Here is a 14,720-nt window from a genome sequence, read left to right on the forward strand (position 1 = left end):
CTCTTCAGTGACTCCACCTTACCAAAAAAAGGGGGGCGGAATGCTTTCAAACAATTTGCTCCCATCTCTGATCCATGTGAATATTTCTTAAAGACACAAGAGATAACAGCCAAATTTTCTATTTAATATGCACATGATGCTGACAGGCACATTCTAATGTCCTCTGTGTTAATATTTAGCCATAACTACTTAGTAAATTTGGAATTATATTTAAATACCCAACTCATTCTGCCCTTGATTTCTTGTATTATATTTCCGTCTAGTGGACCAAACAGAAAACTTTTTTTCAATAAGAAGGCAGCACATTCATTTTAATCATTGTAAATGAAGAAGCTTACCGAGAAGAAGGAAGTCAAAACATAAGCTAAAAGCTGTTAATTTTAATTTCTATTCTGCTACCAAAAAATGTTGAGAAAATAGAGAAACAAAAACAACTGTCCTACAGGAAGAACAGCATATATTTCAATGCACAATTCAGAAGCACCTGCATTAGTCAGAAATGCCACAATAATAACCTGACCTATTGTTAGAAATCTAGCAAGTACATTTTTCATTGTTCCCTAGTGGGACTTTTTGCCAACCAGTATTGATTGTGAGAGTCCCAAACTTCTATTAGACACTTTTCATCTTTCAGTTGATAATTATTTCAACCCAACAGTAAGATGAATTAAGATTATGAAATAAATTGATGCATGTGGGGGTCATACTGCCCAATATTCAGATGAAACACATTTGAGTTTTGTTCTCAGTTGATAGCAAGCATAAACTACTTTAAGTGTAGCTATTTCTGCAACTTTCACACTATTAATTTCCACTTGGTTTTGAAAGTCTTTGTTGTTTTGTATGTATATGTTCAGTTTACCTTAAGGACTTAATGTGATGATATAGTTAAAAGAAGAGGCAAACATTGGCAAAAGGGACTATGGGAATGAGTTCAAATGGGTGCCACTTGGTCCTGATAATGGATGGAATTTAATTCTACGTGATAGAGACACAATTAGATAGTCTTAGCTTGTTTTCTCTAATGCAGCATCCATAATAAACTACCACAAGCCAACTATGTTTCCTCTCTTCCTAGCAACTTTCTTAAAAAATGGGCCCTGAAGTCAGATTACTTATATTTAAATTCCAGATGTACACTTTTTGGGTAAGTCATTTAACTTCTCTTTGCCTTTGTTTTTTCACCTGAAAAATGGGTTTCAAAGTAATTCTACTTACCACATAAGGCTGAGATTCTGAAATAATAACTTGAAAAGTGCTTAGAAAAATGCCTGTCATAGAGTAACCATCCATATATCTAAAAATTAATACAGGTAGCATCTCAGGTGCAAAACAGGTAGCATCTCCATAGTCAATCTTGATGGACAGGGTAAATGCTTACCATAAACCAAAATAATTTTTTTTTAAGAACTCATTTTTCTTTTTTTTTCAGACCTTTGTTTCTTTTTCATGTGAAAAGTTCTAGTACTCAATTCCCTCCTAGTTAACCTTATAGTTGTGTCATCTTTACTTGGCCCAAGTTTAGACCTTGCAAAAAGAGGAGATAAAAAGTTATGTCTTTTAATTTTAAAAGGTTATGTATGATGACTTTCAGATATGACTATTCAGTAACAGGTCCAGATTTTTACAAGAAAATTACCTATATAGCCAAAGGTATATAGATTTGTATTTCATGTTTGCTAGTTATTATAGATAATTCTTTCTTTTGCTATTTCTATTTTCCTTTGTTCTAAATTATTTTTCACCCTCATTTAGTTTCACTAAATAACAACTTACCCCTTTTCACTACTTTGTTGTGCTTTAGGTAAACAATAGAATTTGTAAAAATTTTCAGAATGTCCTAAACACTTCAGGTAAAAGATATTATGGAAAATAAATTTGTTTTATTGCTAACAATAGCAATAACAGTTCATTTCAGCTGTGAAAGAACTGGGAAGAAAGGTAACCCAGTGTGTCTGAGACATTTTTAGTTACAAAAAACATTTAGAAATATGTCTCCTCCTGTATTTTGGAATAACCAAGGCTGTCTCTCAATTTATTTTAATTGTGTCTGAAAACCCAACCCCCAAGGCTGTGGTCTTTTCATCCTCTCATTTAGAATTCATTCTTTTGCACTGACTAGCAATTACTGGTCAATTCCTGACCACCCAGCTGTGCTGCAAACAGGTTACCTAGCTTGCATGTTACAGTCTTCTGCTGAGGTGAGAAGTCTTTTCTGCTGCTTAGTGACTGTTAATCACCTACACGAAGAAGTAAATACCTGGCTCCTTGGTGCAGAAGTGTGTGTAGTGGCTCTTCTAGAACTTCATTAAGTTTTTTAATGACTTTTATTCTAAAATCTTTGTTGTTAGGTCCTTAAATAATTTGTCCTTTACATAGGATTCTGGACTTCTATTCTCTTTAAGTTTTTCTAATTATGTTCAGATATTTCCTGCTTTCTAGGTACATGTGTTACCTTATATGCTTTTCTCCAGTTGGGGCACTATGTCATAAATTTTATTTATTTATTTTCTTTGCTTAATGTGGTGGCAGATAAGGGAAAGATAGGAAGTTGGATCTCATAGATTCAGTCTCAGTCTTGTTGGGGAAGTAGGGCTATCCCAGGTATTGATATTTACACTGTTCCTTCTCCCCTTTCTCTGGAGAAAGCTCTGTTCATCACTGTTTCATGCAGACCAAATTCCACAGTGCTGATTCTTATCACTCATTTTTGAGGTGTACAGCAGATTCTCTCTCTCTCTCTCTCTCTCTTAAACACACACACACACACACACAAACACACACACGCTCTGCTAAAGCAAGGGGAGACGGTTCTGTGACCCATGCTCTCAGTAGCCAGATTCTCTGAGATAGAACCACTGACCCCAACACCCATGGGTATGAAGGTTGCACTCCCTCCTCACTGAACGTGCTTCACTGTCTGTTTCCAATCCCTAGTTTGTTTTCCTGGCTGGAATGGCTGACAACTAGCTGCAACTTCCTTTGCCTCTTTCTGGTCTTTCCACAGTGAAGACCAAACTTATTGCAAAAATATCCATGTGCGAGTCCCCTGTCACTGGTGATGAACTAGTGAAATTTCCTGTGAACAAAACTTACTTTTTCCTTGTTATACTGATAAATAGATTTACCAAATCTCTTTATTTCATCATGTGGCTTACAGTAGTCTCATATTAATTTTCTGTTAGATTGTGCTACTGCAGAGAATTAAACATTGTTGGTAGAGGTGATAACAAGAGAAGAATAAAGAGGACACTCTATAGGGTGCATCACCACATCTATCCTCTTATTTCGGTATCTGAGCAGTACTGATTAATAATTGCAGAAAAAAGCAGAAAAAATATTTTTATGAGGAACTTTAGCCACAGTCATCCCGCTTGGGGACCTGTACCAGGGACCCTAACTCAAAAGCTGAAATGCGAATGAGGAGTTCTCTCTCACCTCACTTTAGGCCAACCAATCACCTGAATCAATTCTTCTCTGCTTTCTTCTGCACAGCAACTGGGGGAACCTAGAAGATGTGGAAATCTCCCCAGATGACTGGAGGAATATGGCCAGTGCTAGACAACAAAACCCAATGTAGAACCGGCTGAAAAGCTGCAACACCTATTGGAAACTGATTTTTGCACACATGTTTTAAGTCACAAAAGAACTTCAACCTTTATCGTGGCTACAGGAGTGACTCAGGAAAATGCTATTAAAAGCCACATTTTTATTACCATTATATTTTTCTATTTATACTTGGAAACTAGTGAAGACAGGGAAAATTGACTTCATTAGATTTATTCTTAATGTCAACATTAGGAGAAATACTGATTTGATGACGTATCACAACTTACTTATAACAGTTTGTAAGGAACAACTTTTCAAATTTCATTGTTTTCAGACCTACCATTTCTTAATTTAAAAATTAAATAAATCTTTAATTTTGGGAAATATCACTGTTTTTATTTATTAAAGTTTTATATTGGTGTGTGTTTAAAAATATATATTTCTCCCTGTGGATTTACTGTGCACCATTTCTTTTCCCAGCACTAAGAACTGTCAGTAGAATTTTTGTTGATTCTTGTTTATGTGACCACTAATTTTCTGAATGAGAAAAAGGCAGTAGCTAAAGGCACTGCCTGTGTTTGTGGGTACAGTAGGAAGGATCAAAAAGTGGGAACATGGTTGACAGGGTGGATCAACATGGCGGCGAGGAAATGCTGCGAGTAAGATCTCCCATTAAAAAAAAGTTAATAGGGAGGAAAAGCGGCAGGTCCCAGTGAGAACTGGGACACAGAAGATAAACGGGTGACTCCAGCAAACTACCCAAAGAAGAAAGTTGCCATAAAAGAGGACTAGAAGGGAGGAAAGCTCAGAACCCTGCTACCCTCCCCGACCCACAAAGTCGTCACTCCCTGACCAACAGGAAGGAGGAAAAAACAAAAAAACTGAAACAACCAACTAGAACAAACTACGCATCAAGCGGGACTGTGAGTGGAAAGGAACCATTTCAGCCACCACACCCTGTGAACTGGAGCTGTGGAGAACCCTGCAGGATGCGCCACTGAGGTGAGCGAATGGCCCCAGGCGCCATTAGAGAAGAACAAAGACTCCCAGAGACCTACACACAGCCCCAGGCCAGCTGGGAAGCTTGTGCGGAAAAGCAGCACGCTGGACAAGGATACGCGGATTGCGGCTGCCCAGGTCCCCGCTCCTGTGACCTAGGCTTGCGGGGAGACGCATGGGGGCCCTCACTGAAGTGAATGTCCCTCACTGAGTAATCAGAAACCAGGTGCCCGGACACGGGGAGCGGGGTGCAAAAGGCGCCATTTCTGCAGACACTGAGCTGGGCTACAGCCCGTGTCCTGGACCTGAGGGCTTTGGCACTGAGACCCAGGGCACGAAATTTGGGGCATGGGATCCCCACGACAGTGGGACACAAGGCAGACACAGCACCCCAAAGCCGTTGAGACGTTTCCCACCACTCCCACTCTGTTCCTCTATCCCACGGGGTTAAAAAACAGCTCCCCAAGGACACTAGGAGAGATCTCTGGCGCCACCTAGTGACCAGAAAAAAAATCACCAACACCCCATAGAATAGGGACCTTTCTTCAAGACTGCTTGAAACCGGCAGAAGGCTCCCAGAGGAGTCAGAGGTGAGCTGGAAAGTTTGCCCAAGCCAGGCCCCTTCTGACCAGCAGTCCGAGCCCAGAGCGGGTGCGGGCACCCACGGCTGAGGCAGACCAGGCATGCAGAAGAGTGTGCCTGTCTCCGAATCACCATTTTAGAATAGGGACCATTCTTCAATACAGAAACTGGCAGAAGGCTCCCAGAGGAGCCAGAGGTGAGCTGGAAAGTTCGCCCACATCAGGCCCCTTCTGGCCAGCAGTCTGAGCCCAGAGGGGAGAGGGCACCCAAGGCTGGGGCAGACCGGGCGTGCAGGGGAGTGTGTCCCCGCATTACCATTTTAGAACAGGGACCTTTCTTCAGTAAAGACTGCTTGAAACTGGCAGAAAGCTCCCGGAGGAGCCAGAGGTGAGCTGGGAAGTTCGCCCACTTCAGGCCCCATCAGGCCAGCAGTCTGAACCCAGAGGGGGAGTGGGCACCCACGGCTGGGGCAGACCAGGCACGTGGAAGAGTGTGCCTGTCTCCAAAGCGCCATTTTAGAACAGGGACCTTTCTTCAATAAAGACTGCTTGAATCTGGCAGAAGGCTCCCTGTGGAGCCAGAGGGAGAAGGTTCCCTGTACAGTCAGAGGTGAGCTGAAGGCTCCCACAAGCCCACTCCCACCTGGCAGGAAGTCGGAGCCCAGAGGAGGATCCAGAGATTTGGAACCCAGAGTGCAATCCAGCTGCCCCACCTCCAGGGAAGTCTGTGGGACTTCAAGACGCACCTTTGTAACTAAACACAGAGGGAGGAGAGATTCTGTGACAGTGACCATTAACAGTAAAGTACCACTGCCTCACTAGACTTCTGGCATAACAGTTTTTGACTTGTTTGGATTGCCAGTTTCTGAAACTCCCAAAAGAACACACCAAAAAGATGCCAGCCAGTACCAGTGGCACAGTGTCCCAACGCATAAGGCAAATTAGAAGACAGGCAGCAGGGAAAAGAAAAACTACAAGCAAAGCAGCAACACCTCAGAAAAAAGGACACACCACAAAACAAAACAAAACAAAAAACCACACATCAGCTTGCAACTACGGTGACTTGGAAGAACTTCTGAGCCTTCCAGAAAAAGAATTTAAAATTGCCGTGATGAAAAAACTGATGGAAGTCATTAAGGAAAACAAAGCTCAGAAAAATGAAATGGAGTCCCTAAAGAGGGAAATGAAGGAAATGCAGGAGATCAAAAGATTAACAGAAAAGCTAAAGAATGCTGGGAAAAGCAGTGATAACAGAATAGAGGAAATGGAAGAACGAATAAGCACTCTCGAAGACACAGAAATAAAAAGAACCAAAACAGAAAAGGAAAGAGAAGTACGAATGAAAAAGACTGAAGAAAGACTTCAGGAACTATCTGACTCCATGAGGAAAGGAAATATAAGAGTTATAGGAATCCCAGAAGGAGAGGAGAGACCTAGGAACAGAGAAAATATTCAAGGAAATAATTGAAGAGAACTTCCCAAACATGAAGACAGCTGAAAATTGATATACAAGAAGCAAGAAGAACACCAAACTTCCATGATGAAAGGAAAAATACAGCAAGACACATAATAGTAAAGCACCCAAGAATCCAAGACAAGGAAAAAATAATGAAGCTGACAAGAGAGAAGAAACAGATAACATACAAAGGAAAACCAATCAGACTGACATCGGACTTATCTGAAGAAACACTACGGACAAGGAGAAAGTGGAGGGACATAGTCAACAGACTTCAAGACAACAGATGCCAACCAAGAATACTCTATCCTGAAAAGCTTTCCTTCCTCTATGAAGAAAGAATAAGGACCTTCCCAGATAAACAGAAACTCTGGAATTTCATTACATCTAAACCCCCACTCCAAAAAATACTACAAGGAGTCCTAAAGCCAGAACCTCAGAGGGACGAATACCAAAGAAAGAGGCCAAAAAAAAATTATTAAAAGAATAAATAAATAAAATCAAAGGAAAGGCAAACACAATGGCAATTAGAGATGCTAACATATTAATATTAACTCTAAATGCAAATGGACTAAACTCTTCAATAGAAAGACACAGAGTCGCAGACTGGATTAAGAAACAAAACCCAACTTTTTGCTGTCTCCAGGAAACACATTTAGCTACAAAAGATAAAAACAGACTCAAAGTTAAAGGATGGAAAACAATCCTACAAGCAATGGACCAAAAAAAAAAAAAAAAAGCAGGAACAGCTATACTTATATCTGATAAAACAGATTTCAAACTCAAAAAGGTAAAAAGAGACCCCAATGGTCACTACATTATGATCAAGGGTACAATATTTCAAGAAGAAATAACACTCATTAACATATACTCACCAAACGAAGGAGCACCAAAATATATCAGACAACTATTTTCATCTTTGAAAATAGACATCAGAGGAAACACATACGTAGTAGGAGACTTCAACACACCACTATCAACAATGGATAGATCAACGAGACAAAAAATAAGTAAGGACACTAAATCTCTAAATAAGGATCTAGAGTGCTTGGGCTTAACAGACATCTATAGAACACTAAACCCCAAAAAATCTGAATACACATTTTTCTCAGGCACACACAGATCATTCTCCAGGATCGATCACATACTGGGACACAAGACAAACATCAACAGATACACCAAGATTGAAATCATACCAACCATCTTTTCTGACCATGAAGGTATCAAACTAGAAATAAACCATTAAAAGAAGGCAAGGAACCCTCTTACCTCATGGAGATTGAAACCCACACTACTGGAAGACCACTGGACTAATGAGGAGAGATCAAAGAAGAAATTAAAAAATTCTTTGAATTGAATGACAAGGAGGACACCAATTTCCTAAATGTATGGGATGCAGCAAAAGCAGTAATAAGAGGAAAATATATAGCAATAGAGGCTCACATCAAGAAACTAGGAAGAACTCAAAGAAACAACCTGATCTTGAGCTCAAAGAACTGGAAAAAGAACAACAAAAAACCCCCAAAACCAGTAGAAGAAAAGAAATAATAAAAACCAAAGCAGAAATAAATGAAATAGAAACTAAAAAAAAAAAAACAATCCAAAAGATCAATGAAACCAAGAGCTGGTTCTTTGAAAAAATCAATAAAATAGACAAACTCCTAGCCATGCTCACAAAGGAAAAAAGGGAGAAAGCACAAATAAAAAGGATCACAAATGAAAGAGGAGAAATCAGAATGGACACAGCAGAAATCAAAAGAATAATCACAAACTACTATGAACAGCTATATGGAAACAAGTTCAACAATCTAGAGGAGATGGACAAATTCCTACAACTCTACAATCACCCAAAGCTAGATAAAGAAGAAATAGAACACCTAAACAGACCAATTACAAGCAGCAAAATTGATATGGTAATCAAAAACCTTCCCAAAAACAATAGCCTAGGACCTGATGGATTTACAAATGAATTCCACCAAACATTCAGAGACGAATTAGTGTCTATCCTTCACAAACTCTTCCAAAAAATTGAGAAGGAAGGGATAATACCAAACACGTTCTATGAAGCCAACATTACACTAATACCAAAACCGAACAAGGACAACACAAAAAAAGAAAACTACAGGCCAATCTCACTAATGAACACTGAAGCAAAATTCCTCAATAAAATTTTAGCTATCAGAATCCAACAATATATCCATAAGATAATTCACCACGACCAAGTAGGATTCATTCCAGGGACACAAGGATGGTTCAACATCCAAAAATCAATCAACGTTATCCAACACATCAACAAAAAGAAATATAAAAACCATATGATAATATCAATAGATGCTGAGAAATCTTTCGACAAAGTGCAACACCCATTCATGATAAAAGCCCTTGAAATTCTTGGGATACAAGGAACACACCTCAACATCATAAAGGCCATATATGACAAGCCAACAGCCAGTATCATTCTCAATGGTGAAAAGCTGAAAGCATTTCCATTAAGATGTGGAACAAGATAAGGATGTCCACTTTCACCACTGCTTTTCAATATAATACTGGAAGTCCTAGCCAGAGCAATAAGACAAGAGAAAGACATACAAAGAATCCAAATAGGAAAAGAAGAAGTCAAACTATTGCTATTTGCAGAAGATATGATGATATACATAGAGAACCCCAAAAACTCCACAGAAAAACTAATTCAACTAATCAATCAGTTCAGTAAAATGGCAGGATACAAAATCAACACGCAAAAATCAATAGCCTTCCTATACACAAACAATAAATCTGAAGAAGAAGAAATAAAAAAAAAAATCCCTTTTATTATCAAAACAAAAAAATCAAATACTTGGGAATAAATCTAACAAAAGAGGTAAAGGACCTATACAAAGAAAACTATAAAACACTGTTTAAAGAAATAGAAGAAGACACAAAGAAATGGAAAGACAACCCCTGCTCATGGATTAGAAGAATAAACATTATTAAAATGGCCATCCTACCAAAAGCAATAGACAGATTCAATGCTATTCCAATAAAAATTTCAATGTCATTCTTAAAAGAAATAGAATAATTATTGATGAAATTCCTATGGAATCACCAAAAACCCCGAATAGCCAAAGCTCTCCTGAAAAAAAAAAGAAGGGAATGGAGGCATCACACTCCCAGACTTCAAACTATACTACAAAGCTATAATCATCAAAACATCATGGTATTAGAACAAGAACAGACACACAGACCAATGGTATCAAATAGAAAATCCATAAATAAACCCACAGATTTATGGTCAACTAATCTTTGACAAAAGAGCAAAGAATATGCATTGGAGCAAAGAAAGTTTGTTCAATAAATGGTGCTGGGAAAACTGGGTCACTACATGCAAAATAATGAAGCTTGACTACTACCTAACACCATGCACAAAAACCAACTCAAAATGGATTAAAGAACTAGACATAAGACCTGAAACCATGAAATACATAGAAGGAAATATAGGCGAAACACTCCATGATATGCACATCAAAGACATCTTTACAGACACATCACCCAAAGCAGTGATAGTGAAGTCAAAGATAAACAGCTGGAAGTACATCAAATTAAAGAGCTTCTGCACAGCAAAAGAGACAACAACAAAAACAAAGAGACACCCCACCGAATGGGAGAACTTTTTTGCACACAACACTAATGATAAAGGACTGATTACAAAAATCTACAAAGAGCTGATGGACTCAACAAAAACAAAGAAAATAACGCAGTCAAAAAATGGGCAGAAGAGCTAAAAAGAAACTTCTCTGAAGAGGAAATGCAAATGGTCAACAGGCATATGAAAAAATGTTCAACATCACTTGTAATCAGGGAAATGCAAGTCAAAACTACAATGAGAAACCATCTCACACTAGTGAGAATGGCACATATTAAAAAAACTAGTAACAACAAATGTTGGCGAGGTTGTGGAGAAAAAGGAACTCTCCTGCACTGTTGGTGGGAGTGCAAACTGGTCCAACCACTCTGGAGAGCTGTGTGGAGATTTCTGGACCTACTAAACATAGAGCTTCCATATGATCCAGCAATTCCACTCCTAGGTATTTACCCAAAGGACACAGAAACATCAATTCCAAAGAGCACCTGCACCCCTATGTTTATAGCAGCATTATTTACAATAGCTAAGCTTTGGAAACAGCCCAAATGCCCAAAAATAGATGACTGGATCAAGAAGATGTGGTACATATACACCATGGAATATTACTCAGCATTCAAAAAAGATAAACACATGCAATTTGCAGCAACATGGATGGCGCTGGAAGGGATCATGCTCAGCGAAATAAGCCAGAAAGAAAAAGAAAAGTACTGGATGGTCTCACTCATAGCAGGAATCTAGAAAACTTAAATAAAGGACCAGGAAAAAGAATAACTATAAGAAAGAAAATATCAAAATCAACAAACAACTATGAACCAGAGACACTCTATGCGGGCTGGGGGCGGGGAAAGTAAGGACTGGGGTCAAAATAAGGTGGTTGTAATTGTATGGGGAATATAAAAATAAAATTTAAATAAAAAAAGAAAGTGGGAACATGGTCATATTTTTGCTTATTTTCAAATAGAAAAGTGATTGGTTTTATTTTTGTGAAGGTACTTAAAATCCTTCAGCTATGACTAAAACTTTGGAAGCCACCAAAGGGGACTAAGGTCTCAAGAACAGAAGTAAGTATTCCAGTGAATTTACTCACAAAGAGTAAATCAACAGAAAAAAAAGTGAAAAACATATGCTGTCTACTGTATTTTTCTTAGTTTCTTTAATCATGTTTATTTGAAAATTGACTACTATATGACAATCCTTGTCAAGGTTATTGTTAAAAGTGTAGTAATGATTAATGACTCTGGTGAAATTATGGATTCCTATTGTTACTAGGCTAATAAAAAGTAAACCCCAACTAAATCTCAAACTATATGATATATGTGTATGTTGCATTCTTTGAAATATAAATATTGTATAAATCCTGATGTTATAAAGTTTGTTTTCTGGACTATATCATCTTCATCTCAAAATTAAATAATTGCGCAAATATTTTTAATTTAGTTAAGGCCTTTCTTAAAGAAAAACACATTAAATATCACTTCTCCATAGAATTACAAGTAAAGCTGACTAATTTTCTTAAATTGCGGAGCACAATATGATTCAGGGCAAAATTACTGATGTTTTTAAGTGAATATAATGACATAACCTTTCTTTCTTTTCATTTATTAACAAGAAATAGCTATTCCACAATTTTCTTAACTTTTAAATAGGTATTTATAATGTTTGTGTTACATTGTATAGGTATATATCATATATTAATGATAAAAAATATCTAAAATATGTAAATTTCTCACTGTTTACCTCATGTTGGGCTAATTTTGAACCCTAAAAGATGGCAAATATTATCCTGATTTTACAAATGAGGAAATTGAAGTTCCAAGTAGTTAAATAACTTATTCAAGGTTTTTTTTTTTTTTAAGATTTATTTATGAGGCCTCCCAGGTGGCGCAGCGGTTGAGCTCTGGGTTGCGAAGCTGCCCGCAGCCTCTGTGGCACCGGTTCGATCCCCGGCTGCTCCCCGGCCACTGGAGGAGGGTCCCACATGGCGCGCAGACCTCTCCTGCCGCCCGCTGCTCCCCTCAGCAGTGTACTTTGGTCCTTCTGCCTGCTCTGCTCCCTGCTCTGGCTCTGGTGAATTCTCTCACCCTCCCGCGCTTCTGACTATACCCAGTGCTTGTATAAATAAAATAAATAAATCTTAAAAAAAAAAAAAGATTTATTTATGCATACAAGAATTGGAGTACAGGCCAGAGGTGAGAGGGTGGTGAGAGGATTCATCAGAGACAGAGTGGGGAGCAGAACAGGCTGAGTGACTGAAACACACTGCTGAGGGGACCAGTGGGCAAGACAGGAAAGGTCTGCTGTGCCCTGGCCTGCCTGGAATTGAACTCATGCTGCAGAGGCTGTGGAGAGCCTCACAGTGCTGTGCTTAACCACTTGCACCACCAGGGAGGCCCAAAATAACTTATCCAAGGTTTTCTGACTCAAATAAGGAGTCACAATTTGAACCAAAGCAGGTTATCTCTAACTCCTATACTAACACATTATTTTAAATATCTGAAGACTGGTGATTCTCTATGACATTGGCTGTTGTGGATGCACTATTTCCTGTTCTCAGTCATTTGATAAAAATTCTTTTTTAAGGAAATCAAAGTGGGTCTGTCAATTTAGCTAATTTTCTGCCTTCTCTAAAGCTAAATGTTGGTAAAATGCTCTTTCTTCCAGTAATGTAAATTATAAGCAGAGTGACACAAAGAAGGCACATGAGTTGATTGAGCCAGAACTAAGGTGTTTGCTTGTAGAAAACCCTGCCTTTGCTCCCAGGACATACCTTGCTGAAGGTCTCCCTGGTTCCTCTTTCTTGAGGTCTAAACTTTCAGTTTCTCTTTAAAGAGTGTTTGCTCTTTCATATTTATATTTTATCCTTTTATTTGCTTGTTTTGGCTTTCTTTGGTTGAAGAATTGTATCTGAGCGACATGAATCCATAGCTTTGAATATTCCAGAATAGTCATTGTCTAAACATTCTCTCCTGCTCTGTTCCTAAGTACTTGAAATCTGGATATTCCAGTTTCAACAAATGCATCTCCAAACTGCATTTCCAATATGCTGAACATAAAATTCCAGGGCAAACATTATATTTTGGTAGACAGCCTCTTTATTGTTGTTGCTTGGGAAAATGTGGTCACATTGATTAGATTGTCCTTGAATCATGAGTTGCCACAGATTAATTGTATTCCAAGTCACTGGACTTCAGAAACTATTTTTTTGGTAACTTTCCATGACTGAAAGTTTCAAAATTCTGTTCTTATGACCCATTCTAATATTTACTTTAGAGTTCAACAATATTTTACTTGTTATGGTATAATTTAAATACTGAATAACTCATATACCTTTACATAAAGGTTGTCATTTTTAAGTATACAACTCAGTGTTCTAGCAATATATACATAATGTCATACAATCTTCATCACTTTCTAATCAAGAATATTTCATCACTCCAAAATGAAACCCTGCTTCCATTAGTAGTCACTCCCCATTAGCAACCATTCCCCAGTCTCCTCTCCCCCAGTCTGGGGAAGTCACTAATTTACTTTTAATTCATTTAGAGTTTTTAAATATCTCAACAGTATCTCTTTTAAAAAAGAAATTTTTATTCACTCAATCTATATTAAATGTTTAGCATTTTCTCCTATTATGTACTGATTTTAAAATAAAACAAAACAAAATATATTTGTGTCTTAACAGCAGTTGAGAGTGTCAAGATGAGGTTCAGATTTCAAAAGTGCTAACTTCCACTGGAATGGAGAGATTTCACTTCCAACTTAAGCCAATCACATATGATCATAGTTTTATTGGGAGGAAGCCCACTACAATAATGACAGCATACAATTCAATTAGGGTAAAAGGAAGAGGGCTATGAGCCACTTAGTGAGGTTTGGGAGACCAATACAGTTGGTTATGGAGTTGGGGTGCCCATTACATTAACCCAGATTAAGCAGTATTTCGTCAGAGTCCCACCAGGAATTCTGAAGATACCGTCCAAATTATTTCATTAAGCAATTAATAAAGGGATTATTTACTGCAAAAATACATAGAACAACAAAAAATAGCGAAGCACCCAGGAACAAGAAATATTTTGAAACCACTACCAAATTCATAGTAGTGATTATGTATCACTCTCCTTAAATCTCTCTTGTCGAGCACAGTAACTCCTGTAGCTGCCATTATGATCAGGATTATAATACTTATGACTCAATGAAGACCACTAAGCTAAATTTTATACACATCATTTCACATATTCTCAGACACTTTTTAACTTGGGAAATATTGACAATAGTTTGTAAAATGTACAGTGAATTTCAGGAGTCAAAAAAAAAATGGGTTAAATATCACACAGGTAACATACTGAAGCAGATTTAAAGTATGCCTGACTCACTCAAAATGCAGTGATATCTAAGTTATGGTAAGTGAAGGTGAATTTAAGCATCAAATAAAAGACTTCACTGTTTACTTTTAAATTTCTACTAGCCCAAGACCAGTAGACCAAGGTTTTTCCCTCTAAACTTTAGGGAACAG

The 14,720-nt window shown here is 38.0% G+C and overlaps 1 long non-coding RNA gene across 16 annotated transcripts in view; it reads right to left on the minus strand.

The window, feature by feature from the left end:
- Nucleotides 1-13,139, minus strand: part of LOC119232498 (uncharacterized) — a 134,889-nt gene extending 121,750 nt beyond the window's left edge. For all 16 annotated transcript variants that reach the window (XR_008549605.1, XR_008549616.1, XR_008549611.1 and 13 more), the window contains exon 1: nt 12,975-13,139. This is a non-coding gene — a long non-coding RNA (uncharacterized LOC119232498). The remainder of the gene's footprint in view (nt 1-12,974) is intronic.
- Nucleotides 13,140-14,720: the final 1,581 nt, after the last annotated feature.

The sequence above is a fragment of the Talpa occidentalis genome, unplaced genomic scaffold (genome assembly GCF_014898055.3).
Source record: "Talpa occidentalis isolate TD23 unplaced genomic scaffold, MPIMG_talOcc4v2.1 talOcc4.7, whole genome shotgun sequence".
Lineage (NCBI taxonomy): Eukaryota > Metazoa > Chordata > Mammalia > Eulipotyphla > Talpidae > Talpa > Talpa occidentalis.